This window comes from Bubalus kerabau, chromosome 3 (assembly GCF_029407905.1).
Source record: "Bubalus kerabau isolate K-KA32 ecotype Philippines breed swamp buffalo chromosome 3, PCC_UOA_SB_1v2, whole genome shotgun sequence".
NCBI lineage: Eukaryota > Metazoa > Chordata > Mammalia > Artiodactyla > Bovidae > Bubalus > Bubalus kerabau.
In genome coordinates this window covers 19,471,005-19,484,169 of record NC_073626.1, presented here as the reverse complement: position 1 = coordinate 19,484,169, position 13,165 = coordinate 19,471,005, and the positions used below count along the sequence as shown (strand labels likewise).

General features: G+C 47.1%; 1 protein-coding gene across 5 annotated transcripts in view; it reads left to right on the top strand.

Moving 5' to 3' along the window:
- Positions 1-13,165, top strand: part of RIPOR2 (RHO family interacting cell polarization regulator 2) — a 213,246-nt gene that overhangs the window by 127,030 nt on the left and 73,051 nt on the right. Inside the window, exon 1 of one of the 5 annotated variants that reach the window (XM_055570795.1) lies at positions 2,461-2,707. The exons of 3 other annotated variants lie outside the window; for them this stretch is intronic. The gene's annotated coding sequence lies outside the window, so the exon portion shown is untranslated. Of the gene's footprint in view, positions 1-2,460; positions 2,708-13,165 lie in introns of those variants that run through there. One more of the 5 variants, XM_055570797.1, reaches the window with a different exon arrangement.

Sequence of the window (13,165 nt, the reverse complement as noted above, 5' to 3'; positions counted from 1 at the left end):
TTGAATAGGTAAAAGAGAAAGGAGGTAGAATAAGGAAATATCTGCAAAACCTGGGCTCAGCTGTCAACTATCAACAAGGATACAACAGGGATGAACCCAGGTCCAGGCTGAAGGGAAGAAGGATATATGACAGACAGGATGGTAGGGCCACCATCATCCAAATTTGCAAGTGTCAAAATCCAACTTTTGCAAAAGTATCTAAAGTTTACTCAATTGTGTCACCTTGGACAAGTCACATTAATTCCCTTGAATCTTGGTTTTCCCATCCATGAAATGGGAGCATTAATACCTACTACAGACTTATCAGTCAGTTCAGTCGCTCAGTCATGTCCGACTCTTTGCAACCCCATGGACTGCAGCACACCAGGCCTCCCTGTCCATCACAAACTCCTGGAGCTTGCTCAATCTCATGTCCATCGGGTCGGTGATGCTATCCAACCATCTCATCCTCTGTCGTCCCTTTCTCCTCCCACCTTCAATCTTCCCAGCATCAGGGTCTTTTCCAAGAAGTTAGTTCTTCGAATCAGGTGGCCAAAGTATTGGAGTTTCGGCTTCAGCATCAGTCCTTCCAATGAATATCCAGGACTTATTTCCTTGAGGATTGACTGGTTGGATCTCCTTGCAGTCCAAGGGACTCTCAAGAGTCTTCTCCAACACCACAGTTCAACAGCATCAGTTCTTCAGCGCTCAGCTGTCTTTATGGTCCAGCTCTCACAACCATACATGACTACTGGAAAAACCATAGCTTTGACTCGATGGACCTTTGTCAGCAAAGTAATGTCTCTGCTTTTTAATATGAAAACTTATAGTCAGGAAAAAATGATACAGTGCTTGTAAAGTATCTGCTTCAGTGAAAGTCGCTCAATCATGTCTGACTCTTTGTGACCCCATGGACTATACAGTCCATGGAATTCTCCAGGTCAGAATACTGGAGTGAGTAGCTGTTCCCTTCTCCAGGGGATCTTCCTAACCCAGGAACTGAACCCAGTCCTACATTGCAAATGGATTTTTTACCAGCTGAGCCACCAGGGAAGTGCATCCGCTCCAGAGTCTAGAGTATAAGAAGAAAACCAATGAACAGTAGCGTTCAGCATCCTAAGGATTATGTCAAGTCAAGCTAACTCACTAGGGACACATATTGACCAGAATACCAGTTATTGAACACATATGAGGAATAACTTGCCAGGAAGACTGGAATGTTCGTATCATGTGGTCAACACATTTTCTCTTCTGAAGGAAAGTCTCTTTGGGAAAAATGAGTGCTGTTAGGAACTAGTCATTTGGAAGAAGGACAGAGGGAGGTGGGTATGTGGAAAAATCCAGCTGTCATGAAGCATGCAGCCTGTCAAGGCACTCACTGCTCAGGCTGCCCTCCATGGTCTAAGGCAGTGACCTGGTGACCAGGGCTTACTCTTGGGTGCCCTTTCTAGGCATCAAGCACACTCTGCTCCTCCTTTGAATCCTTAAGTCAGCTATGATGTAGCTGATTACGGTATGGTTTGAGTGTCTCAGAACCCAGGTGTGAGGATGCAGTCTCCTTATCACCACTGGGTAAGGACACAGCGTCCTCAAATGTTCTCTTTTCGTCCATATCTAAACTCACTGAGTCACCCAAGTTGGGAATAGGGATACACCATTCTATTTAACATACTCTAGGTACACAGTGCATTCAGGATGATGACTTTACAGATAAGGAAACTGAGACCTAATAAGGGATTCCCTATTTAAGAAAAGAGGCAGAGTCCTTGTCTCTGGGTCTTTGTACACTCCCAGGATTGGACAGTTTCCACTCCAAAGACTCTTTCCATGGAATGTCTTTGCCTGTCAGCTCCACACTTTCCTAAAGAAAACACATTATGTATAGTTCTCATCTGCCAAAACAAAACAAGACAATTCTGTTTCTCCCCATTGTTATAAGATCTCGCTGCTCAAACAAGCTCTAGCCGAGAGCCCACACAAAGCAAACGTCAAGGGGGCTTTCCAACACGACTCTTGCCAGGGGCAACCAACTTCACACTCACAGACACACACACACACACACACACACACACACACACACACGCATGCACACGTCACCGATGTCGCCCCAGCGCATTATTTCGATGCACAGCCTCTCTTCGAAATTCCAAAAGGTTAGCTGAAAGAGCCTTTGCTGGCCTCGGCTGTTCTCCCGTCTCCCTCCAATGCCCTCGGTCCCCTGCGCGAATTCCAGGGATAACTCCAAAGCGGTGACACCAGCCCGTGTCAAGGACCACGGCGTGGCGGCGATCAGCTGGCCGCCGACAGCAAAGAGCAGCCTTTGGAGCTGGGCTGGAGTAACTGTCAAGCAGCTGGCTCCCCCGCCCCTCCCCGCCCCGGCGACGCCGCGGGCCCGGAGCCCGCCCCGCCCCCGATCTCCCCGCCCCCAGCCCCCCGCGCGGCCGCCGCCGCTCTCGCTCCGAGCGCAGCCGGCCCCGCAACTTCAGCCAGCGCCGCCGCTGGCTGCCACGAGCTGAGGCAGGAGGTCGGCCGCCGGGGCCGGGGCCTGGAAGCTCGGGGTCCGAGCACGTCCCGCGACCCTTTGTCCCTTTCCCCGAGTGAGCGCGCTCAGGCTGTCTGCAGAGCCGAGGTGCGGGCGGCCCCGGGCATTGCATTGGCACGGAGGCTGTTATTCTAAGCCGGAGACCTCAAGTGTCCCCCTGTCATGACAAGGAGCCTTCGTCTTTAGGTATGTGCACCTTCTTATTTGTGCTTTTATTGCTTCTGATCTTGCTGACAGTCCGGGTGAGGTCTGTGTGGCGAGGGTGTCGTCGGCTTGAATGAGTGTCGCCTATTAAGGAACCCTTGGGACCGGGGCGTCCTTGGTTTCCTCCGCCTGGGAGAGTTCGGGTCTTTCATGCCCACAGGATAGAGACGCTAAGTTGCTGGGCAGTAAAGGGGCACAAGCACTTTTGCAGGCAGAACGGAGGGATGCCCAGGAACGTGGCAGGACCGGCCCAGAAGGTGCTGAGGGGCCTGCGGCATTGCCCGGGGACTGAAGCGTTGTTTCTGGGGCGAGGACGCGCGTGGCTGGACATTAGGTGTCCGGGGAGGGGTCTTGGTGCGAGCGCTTCGGGATGCAGGTCCTAAGATACTGGTTGCCGCCGAGCGACTTCCGGCACTGTCAGTGCCCACGGGGAGTCCAGCTCGCATCTGGGATTACAGCCTCTGGGATGCTAACTTGCCCCCAGGCTGCCCATATTCAGCTTGGCTACGAACCAGCGTCATCCCTCCAAGTCTGGATTCCAAACCGGCAGTGTGGGGTCGGGGAATGAGAACTGGGCGGGGAGCAAAAAGGAGAAATGTGTGGCACTGATGCAGACGAGAGTCTAGAAGAGATAAGGAGTGTCGACGCACCTGATGAGGAGCACCGGTGCAAGTTTCTGTGGCGTGGGAGATGGTCTAGGAAAAAGAAGCATCTGCACCTCTGTTACCGCGAGACCGTAGCCTCCTGTCCCCCTCCCCCAGGATGGTGGGGAGCGCATAAAGAGCCTCAGTCTAGGAGAAGGTAGCTGCTGTTGGAAATGAGACCAGCGGAAGCCATCCAGATGTTAAGGTGGGAGAAGCGTTGGGCCGTTCGCTGGTGCGAAGTGACAGCTCCCGCGGGAGCAAGAGAGCAAGTGGAAAAGCGCGATAACTGGACGGATTTTTATTGGGGGGGAGGGGCGGAGGTGGTGCAGAGGGGATGTTGGCAGCGTCGAGGGTCCTTATCCTGAAGATACCAACGTGTTGCTCGAGTGAGTGACAGAGAGGAAACGTCTAAGCTTGGGGGCCAGGGGAAACAACCATGATTGTCTTGGAAACCAGTCTGGATCTGTCTTTTCTCCTCTCTCCTCAATTGCTCTCCACTCTCCACTCACTGCCAAGTTCTAGGACTGTGACCAATCGTCCCCCACTCTTAAAGAGACTGTACTTGTGATATGTATGGGACTGGGCATCTCCTCTGAGCCTTTGCCCCTTTGTTATCTGACACGTGATCACTTCTTCCTTTTTGTTTCCTGTCACGTTTACCTGGCTCTGAGTATGTTCCTCTAGTCCTAGCCACCCCCCAGTTTGGTATATTCATGCTCACTTACTTTCCCTCTTCCTCTTGCTTCTCCAGCCTTTTTGGAACAGCCTCTGATTTTTCCCTCTCACCCCCACTGTCTGCCTCCTTTGTGTCTCCATCAGACTGTTATAGCTGCTATTCCAAGCAGGGGATGTCAGCTGTGAACTCTTCAAGAATGAACATCATCAGGCTACTCTCCAGTGGTTAATTAGGAAGCAGCCAGTGGCTAACCTGCTGTAGGAACAAATTGCAGGGGTGTGTCTACTCAGGGGAAGAGCCACTAGAGGAAAAGGCCTCCCTGCTCTTCCCCACCCCTCCTAGCCCAGCCCTTGGGGTCAGCCTCTTGCGCCAAGCTCCCCTTGCCACAGAGATGCTGCCAAATCCTGGCTCTTCCCCAGGAAGCTGATGCATTTGTCTGTCCAAAAATCTGCTGCATCCAAACATCTGAAAACCTGAAGAGTGGAGATCTGTTTAAGTAAAAATGTACTGCATATGTTGCTTTTCGAAAGGCCCCCCAATGGGTGCTGCTACTCTCTTCCTCTGCCAGTCCAGTGTGAGATTTTGGTTTTGAATATTTTATCTTCAGTATAAATATAAAGAAATACCAAGCTAGAGTGAGGAAAAACTAAAAGCCTGCACTGGGACTTGACTTGCCTAGAATTCTGTGTACTCGAACACAAATGCTGCCAGTGGCTCTCTTCTTTCTGTTGACTGCAAAATCAGATTATTTCCAGCAGAAAAGGGACACATACATCCCTCTTCAGGGGTGACCTGGAGAAACCAGGGGGCCTGGGAAGGAGATATTTATGTCTGTGGGTGTCACTTCAAAATTCTACTCTTTAGTATTGAAGTCCATTGACTTGGGGCCCTTCTGATGACAGTCAGGTGTCCTACCCTAAGCCTGAGGTTGCTGGGTGGATACATCCCTGGTGTGGGAAAACCCCACAGCCCAGCTGTGATACCAACCATGTGCCCAGTTGTGACTATAACCAAGTCCCTTCTCTGCTGTATTTTGGGTTAATTCATGTATTATTGACTCACCCCTCAGCGTCAGGAGACTAAAATACAGACAGAGGCCATTCTGGAGGGTGAACAGCGCAGCCTGCACTTTTCATATTAAATAGTAGAGTTGGGTGAACAACCATCCCTTGGGCTGAAGTGTTTGCAAACCAGTGTTTTATTTTACTGCTCATTGCATTCAGTGAGTTGGGGAAAAAAGATAAAAGGCTGTCTTGTTTCTGTTCTGAAAAGAAGTCAGAGGTCTAAACTCAGTTTCTTCCTTTTCTTGGGAGGAAGCGTGGTAGAAGTGAAAGTCTTGTTTTGTTTATACAGTGGGTTCTCCTCGGGGCAGTGGCAGATATTTGACTTTCCACGTGGGCCTCCTCCGCCTCGGTGGCCATGGGCCGGGCCTCCTGCTTCTGAACGGCTCCTTTACCAAGGTTATTTTCATCTGCCAAGCCCAACTCCACCGAGTTGGAGGAGATAGACAGCTTGTGTTTGTGGCCATTCAACCAGAAAAGAATACCAGCTGAAAACAGACAATGAAGCAAGGGAATTGGGGGTGGGGGTGGGGAGAGGAGGTACAGATAGGCCAGCAGCACATAATTGGTTCCCCAAAGGCAAACCTAGACACGGGATAGCTCGGTGAAGCCGTTGTCATGTAAACACCCCATAGTGCGATTATTAGAAAGATCTGTTCAGAAAAGGAGAGCGATTATGATTATGCGCCTTTTCCTCTGGAGGAAACCCTCCTTGGCGTCATTCCCCTCCACTTTTGAAATCATATCCTTATAGACGGTTTCTCCGCACATTTTCCCCCGAAAATGAAAACCTCCCCCATTGTGCACATGGAGGCCTTCCAGCCGATTCCACGAAACAAAAGCACTCAATGCACAGATCCTGAATGAATTAATACCGAAACACCCACACGTCCTCCTCCCTCTTCCTGTCTCCTCTCTGAGGCCACCAAGTTCCTCACTGGGGGAATGGCCAAGGTTTGTTGTTATTGTTGAGGGGTGGTGGGTTGTGGGGTTTTTTGGTTACAGTGTACCCATCCCACTTTAGTTGGAAGTATTCCCTAAAAATAATAGATGTTTTTCTCGAATGTGGCCAGTTACCTAGAAAAGATCGTTTTACACATGGCCCGATGCTGCGTGCCCTCCCTGGACACCACCGAGAAAAGAAACCACTGCGATTTATTTTCTCCCATCGTTTACATGACACTGATGAGCACTGCGTGGAGGAGATGAATGTTTTCACACGTCCATCACACTAATTAAAAAAGAAAATTAGATTTCTTTTCAACAGTGAAATCAAATGAGGTGCAATGTTTCTGTGTTGTGTTTCATAAGCTCAAAATGAGCTCTCTGCCAGATGGAGGATGGCAGTGTCTTAGACAAAGGGAATGTTTTTCACACCATTTAGCATTCAAATATAATAAAGTGATAAACAAATATAATAAGTATAATAAAGTGATGAATAATCATTTTTATTTCTGAGGTGGGTTGGAAGTCCAAGTCCTAAATTACAGTGTTCTGTAATTTAAGGGAGCACTGGGATCTGGCCAGAATTAAATTTTTCATTCAATATAAAAGTGTAAGATACTGATTGTACCTTCTAGGAAGTGCACAGTCTGGTAGAGAAGGAGGAGGAACCCAGCTGTGTTGGACAGAGTGCTGTCCGCATGTCTTGGTTTGCCCTGCTTACATCTGTTGTCTCAGCATAAGCATAAATGTTAATAGCACCCCTTTCACTCAGAAGGATTCTGGTTTGGTCACCCTAGAAAAGGGGCTATGGGAGGTCAGAGGAAGGCGAGGAAGGCTGTGACTGGAGTAGTCAGTGAGGATTTCATCCATGTGCCTTTGGTAAGATTATAGATAAATGGAAGGGAAAAGAGAAGACACTAGATAAGACTAGGAAGATTGTGAGCTCTCTGAGGGCACAGAGGGCCCATTTTGTTCATTCCTGGATCCTCAGGGCTTACATGCTGCCTAGCAAGTCGTAGGCATCCAGTGTGAACTCACTGCCTGTGACCTAGATTTAAGATCAAGATGAAGGTAGAACAGTTCAGGACAGCAAAGCAGTGTGCCTGGCAAAGGTCAGATGGGCTCAATTATGAAATAAGGCTATTAATAATGGCAATGGTATTAAAACCAGGCTGGTGATGACCATCCCAAAAAACAACCTGTGTACAGAACAATACCTTACAACTCTTTCTTGTGTAAGTCACTTGTCTTTGGGGTTTAATGCTGTGGCTTTCACCTCTAGCACTGGAAATGATCTCTTGCTCCTCAAGCAAATTGTTCAGGAAGGAACTGAATGAACAATGACTCCATTCACTTCAAACTTGTCCCCTTCTGTCCTTGTCTTCTAGGAGGACTTTTGGAAGAGAGGCAAGGGCGGGGTTGGGGGGAAGGTACCTTACAAATAACAAAAGCAACACAGATGAACACAAAGAGTACAGGGTTTTTCCTTCCCCTAGTAGGGGGAATAAATCCATACTGACAGTTTCCTGGAGCAAGTATAAATTCCCGAGAGATTATTCCTGGGACAGCATTTATTTTACTTTTTGCTGTATATGAAGGCCTAAAGAGACTTGGTCTTGGCCTTAACTGTGACAGTCCAACTTCTAATTAATGTCCCCCCTGCTGAGATACAGCGGTTCAAGGTCAATTACCCCAAATAAATATTCCAGGATAACTACCAGTAACCCTTGAATGGCAGTGCCATACTTTTCTATTATAAAGTTACTTAGCAGCATTTAGCCACTTTGAAACGAAGCATATCTTCCAAAATTATAATACAGTTTATTTGTCTTGGTGATGGTTCACCATCAGAAATATGTGGAGCTTAGAAAAGAGAAAGATAGACATACACAGGGATATAGCACTGAGAATGTGCATCGGGGTTCTGTTGCAGACAATGGAATCCACTCAGCAGAAGAATATAAAATAAAATGACTTACACAATTGTTGGGTCAGGAAGGCCAGGGAAACACACTGTACGTCAAGCCTTCTGGAACAACTTTGAAAGTCGTGTTGTAATGGAGTCACTGCCTGGTCAATAATGAAGACACTGCCTGATGATTTAGGAAGCTGCTCTCTCCAGAAGGAAGCCGTCACTGCCACGGTCAGGAAACAGCCAGCCAGGAAGCCAACACAGAAAAAGCAGGTAGTCCGTGAGGGTGATTGCCAGTTTTGACAACAGAAGAGGTGGGAGTACAGCATGCTGCTGCTAAGTCGCTTCAGTCGTGTCTGACTCTGTGCGACCCCATAGACGGCAGCCCACCAGGCTCCCCCGTCCCTGGGATTCTCCAGGCTAGAACACTGGAGTGGATGGAAGTACAGCACAGTAGGCAAAATAATGTGCCGCCCCCTCAAAGATGCCCATGGCCTAATCCCCCCAAACCTGTGAATGATGTTACCGTACATGACAAAAGGACCTTTGGAAAGACGCTAAAGTCAAGCTCCTTGGGATTATCCTGGATGCTCCACCTGGGCCCAGGCTAATCTCAGCAGCCCTTAAAAGCTGTGGTCATGTGACTATGGAAGACGGCCCAGAGAGATGCAGCATTGCTGGCATGTTTGAAAGTGGAGCAAGAAGCCCCAGGAGAAGAAATGTGGGTGGCTTCTAGAAGCTAGAAAAGCCAGGGAACTGGGTTCTTCCCTAGAGTCTTAAGAAGGGAACACACCTGTGCTGACACCTTGATTTTAGCCCCATGAGACCCATTTCAGACTTCTGACCTCCTGAACTGTAAGATAATAATTGTGCGTCACCTTATGCCACTGAATTTGTAGTAATTCATTACATTAGCCATAGGAAGCTTAATACCACAGCCTCCCCTTCAAATCTTGTGGCAAGCACACTGGTGGAGGCACCCTGTATCATGTGCAGAATCTGAGCTACAGGGGATTCTGGGAAATGTAGTTTTCTGCTTCCAGGCTTCATTACTGGAAGTCACCAAGATGGGGCTTGGAATGACATCCAGTGCCAATCACAGATAGCCATTGCAGCTGCCATGAGAAGGCATGGGGAGCCTGGTGAGCTACAGTGTATATGCACTGCGCCCTGAGGGACGGAGGCATGTGGACATGGCAGAACAGAATTGGATGCCTGAGATATTTAGGAAGTTTAACAAGTGTTATTAAGTCATTAAGGCACAAGGGGGAGAGGAGGAGAAGGCCTCAGAATAGTTGCCTGTTTTACTGAGCTAGAAGTTACTAACTGATCTGTTAGCTATTGCTGGCAGGGTGGTACTAAGGAGAGATTATACATAAGTATCAGTATCAAGGATAATTACTGACATATAGACAGTCTATATGTATTTTCAAACTGTATTTTCCAAAGATGGCCTCAACAGTATCTCCCACCCTATAAGGCCCTTCCTACAGAGTGACTTTGATACTCTTGCCATTGAGAAATGAGGTTTTTGTCCCTCCGCCCCGCCCCCCGCCCCAATCATGGCTCTCTTGACTCATAGAGAATTGACTTCCAAGGCTAGATTACAAAAGATTACTCAGCTTCTTACTAGTTCTTGAAGCTGTCAGCCACCATGTAAGCTATCTGATAATCCTGGGGCTGCCATGCTGTGAGGAAGCCCAAACTAACTGACCACAAGGAAAGGCCTGGGACCACAGGAAGAAAGAGAGATGCCTGGGCCAGCCCCCAGCTTCTCTGGTCCCTACTACTCCGTGTCCAGCCACCATCTGACTGCAGCAGAGCCCTTTCCAGCTCCTGACTCACTCTTGTTGTTCTAGTCCATACTATCAGATGCAGAAATAAGGTCAATTAAAACCACAATTTTTTGCTATTCCTATCACATTTCTTCACTTTGAGGTAAATAGCATGACAGATGTCAGTAGTAGAATAACAGATCTAAAGCCTACCTTTCCTCTTGTTGAATATTGGCCAGAGAAACTCATTCTTAAAATAGATATTAGAAGCGAACAGAGGTTGGTTTGTTGGTTGAGGATTTAGGAAGAGGGGAATTGGTAGCCTTGAGACAGAATTTCATACTGGCTAATTCAACAGGTGAATAAGCAAGACTCCCAGTAACTTCTTTTGAAAGTAGAGTTGTCTCAGTGTGTCCAGTAGAAGTACCACAAGTCTTTAGGGAGTGTTGTCAAATAGGGACCCACTTAGGAGATGGAGAAAAGGAGATGAAACACAGCTGGACAAACCCATGATCAAATACAGCTAGCCACCCTGGCAAGCCCTTCCTCACCAGCAGGCTGACTGCTCTTTTCACTTCTTTTTTCTACATGCCTCCTTCCTTGATACCTAAAGTTTACTTCTGAGGTTCAAGGTGTCCCCTGGAAATAGTACATAATATTAATAATGCATTAGTTTAAATAGCACCTTCTATTCCTGTGGGGTTTTGCAGTTTTCAACAACTTCCAGCACACCCATTGTCCTTTTAAACCAGAGAACCCCACGATGTGGGCGGGACTAACATTAATGTCCCTGGTTTCACCAGTTAGGAAACAAAAGGATTAACTGGCTTGTGCAAAATCACGGTGCTAGTATGTCTAAGAGGCTGGGTTAGCGCCTAGCCTTTCTCACTCTCATTTGGGGTCTGCCACTCCAGAATATCCATTCCATTTGCCTCGGTAGCAAAATCAATGTTAAGCTGGAGAGAGAGAGGGATGATTTGTTCTGCCTGCCCACACCTTCAGGCACCAAAATATGGCCTGCTTGAAGCCTAATTCATTGAGAGCCTGAAGCGCAACTATTTCTCTTCTTACCTGACTAATGCTGTCAGTTTGTTACCATATTTTGCAAGTGGACACCTGCCCCGATAAGGACACAAGAAAGGTCAGGAACTGCTCCCTTTGCAGGCTCCCATGACATCCCTAAAAAAGCTTGCCCTTTGAATTTTGTCAAATAGTCTTCGGGCTAAAATAGGACAGAAATGACATGCGCTGTTACTCTTTAAAGGGTTATTTCTTATAATTTTTTTTAGATCCTCAAAGTGTGTTTCTTCACATTAAGATATTTTCCAGGTGTAATTTGTTTTGGCTCTGAATGTTACAAAATGGCTATTTCACCACTAATGGAAGAAAATAGCCAGAGCCAGAAGAGGCTGAGGGGCTGCGTTAGCTCAGGGAGCTTTCATGTATGTGAATATACGGTGATCAAGCTAGAGATACTGAAACAGTATTGAGAGAATGTGTAGTCTTAATTTAAGGAATGAGTATCTCTCCTTTACAGTCCAGCTCGGGGGGAAATAGATGCAGGTAGACCCTGCACTTGGGGCCTCCCAGGTGGCTCAGTGGTAAAGACTCTAGGAGATGCAGGAGATGTTGGTTCGATCCCTGGGTCAGGAAGATCCCCTGGAGTAGGAAATAGCAACTCACTTCAGTATTCTTGCCTGGAAAATTCCATGGACAGAGGAGTCTGGTGGTCTCTAGTTCCTGAGCGACAGAGCACACAGCACACAGATCTTGCATGTAGATTCTCTTTTCTCTTTGAGTAAATTATGCAATCCTGAATGTAGACACAGGGGAGTCTGAAGTCTTTGTAATTTAAAAAATAACACCCCCCCCCCAAAAAAGCCCAATTTCTGAATTATAGATGTGTTCACTTGTATCTCATATTGGATGTTGACATAAAGCCCCTCTTCCATAGTGAAGCATTGAATCTAAATTAAAATGTTTTGTGTAATATTAATAATAGCTATCATTTAATAGCATTTCCAATATGCCAGGCACATGCAGTCGTTACCTAAATTCTCACAATGACCCCAATGTAAAATTATCATCTGTATTATAGATGAGAGAACTGACATTGAGCAAAATTAGTAAAGGCAGAGTTCAGTTTTAAATCCGGGTAGCCTGGTATCACGGAGAAGGCAATGGCACCCCCCTCCAGCACTCTTGCCTGGAAAATCCTATGGATGGAGAAGCCTGGTGGGCTGCAGTCCATGGGGTCGCAAAGACTCGGACATGACTGAGCAACTTCCCTTTCACTTTTCACTTTCCTGCATTGGAGAAGGAAATGGCAACCCACTCCAGTGTTCTTGCCTGGAGAATCCCAGGGATGGGGGAGCCTGGTGGGCTGCCGTCTATGGGGTCGCATAGAGTTGGACACAACTGAAGCGACTTAGCAGCAGGAGCAGGAGCAGCAGCAGCCTGGTATCAAGTCTGGATTGTAGCTGTAAATATACAAAGACCCCAGATTCAGAGTTCCTATGACTACCAGTTAGTAGCATGTTCCGTAAGCCTGAGTTCTCCCATAGAACTAAGCTGACTTGTGGTTCCCAGATCACTTGGCTTAGTCTCTCAGTACTCAGATAGTTCATGTAGTTTTCAGGTTGAGATTCTTAGTTGATATCAAGGCATTAATGAGACATCTCAGGATTCTATTGTAATCACCGAGAAGTTTTCCCATATTATCCAGCCAAAAGATTCATCAGTCCAGCTAAGTAGGCATTGGGCCTGCACTGAGAAGTACCTGATCATGAGGAAACAGACATTTTTCTACTGGGTAAACGATCCATTCTGATAAATGACAGTGTCAGTGATAAGTCTTCCCCCTCCCCGTTATCAACTTTGTCCCTTACAATGCTTCAGAGATCTGAAAATCCCACAAAAGAGGAGGGAAATGGAGAAAAAGCGATTTTGTTGTTTTGTCGCTAACTCATGTCCGAATCTTTGTGACCTCATGGACTGTAGCCCACCAGGCTCCTTTGTCCATTGAATTTTCCAGGCAAGAATACTGGAGTGGCTTGTCATTTCCTTCTTCAGGGGAATCTTCCCATCCCAGGGATTGAACCCACGTCTCCTTCTTGGCAGGTGGATTCTTTACCACCGAGCCACCTGGGAAGCCCAACTTGAGAGAAAAAAGGAGTCATTCCTTCTCTTTTAGAAGGACCATTGTCTAATCCATACCCACATGTAAAGTGTCTCTTGATCAATTTTGTCTCAATTACTGAATGTAGGAAAACAAGATCATTGTTAATTCATGCAGTTTAATTTATGCATAGGAGAATTATGCAGGGTAATTACCTGCAGTTGAAGGAAATGAATGGTGTCAGATCTGGTTAATCCATGCATGTTTCACCCTTCTATCCCTCTGTTCTCAGAGAAGACTTAAAGTGGT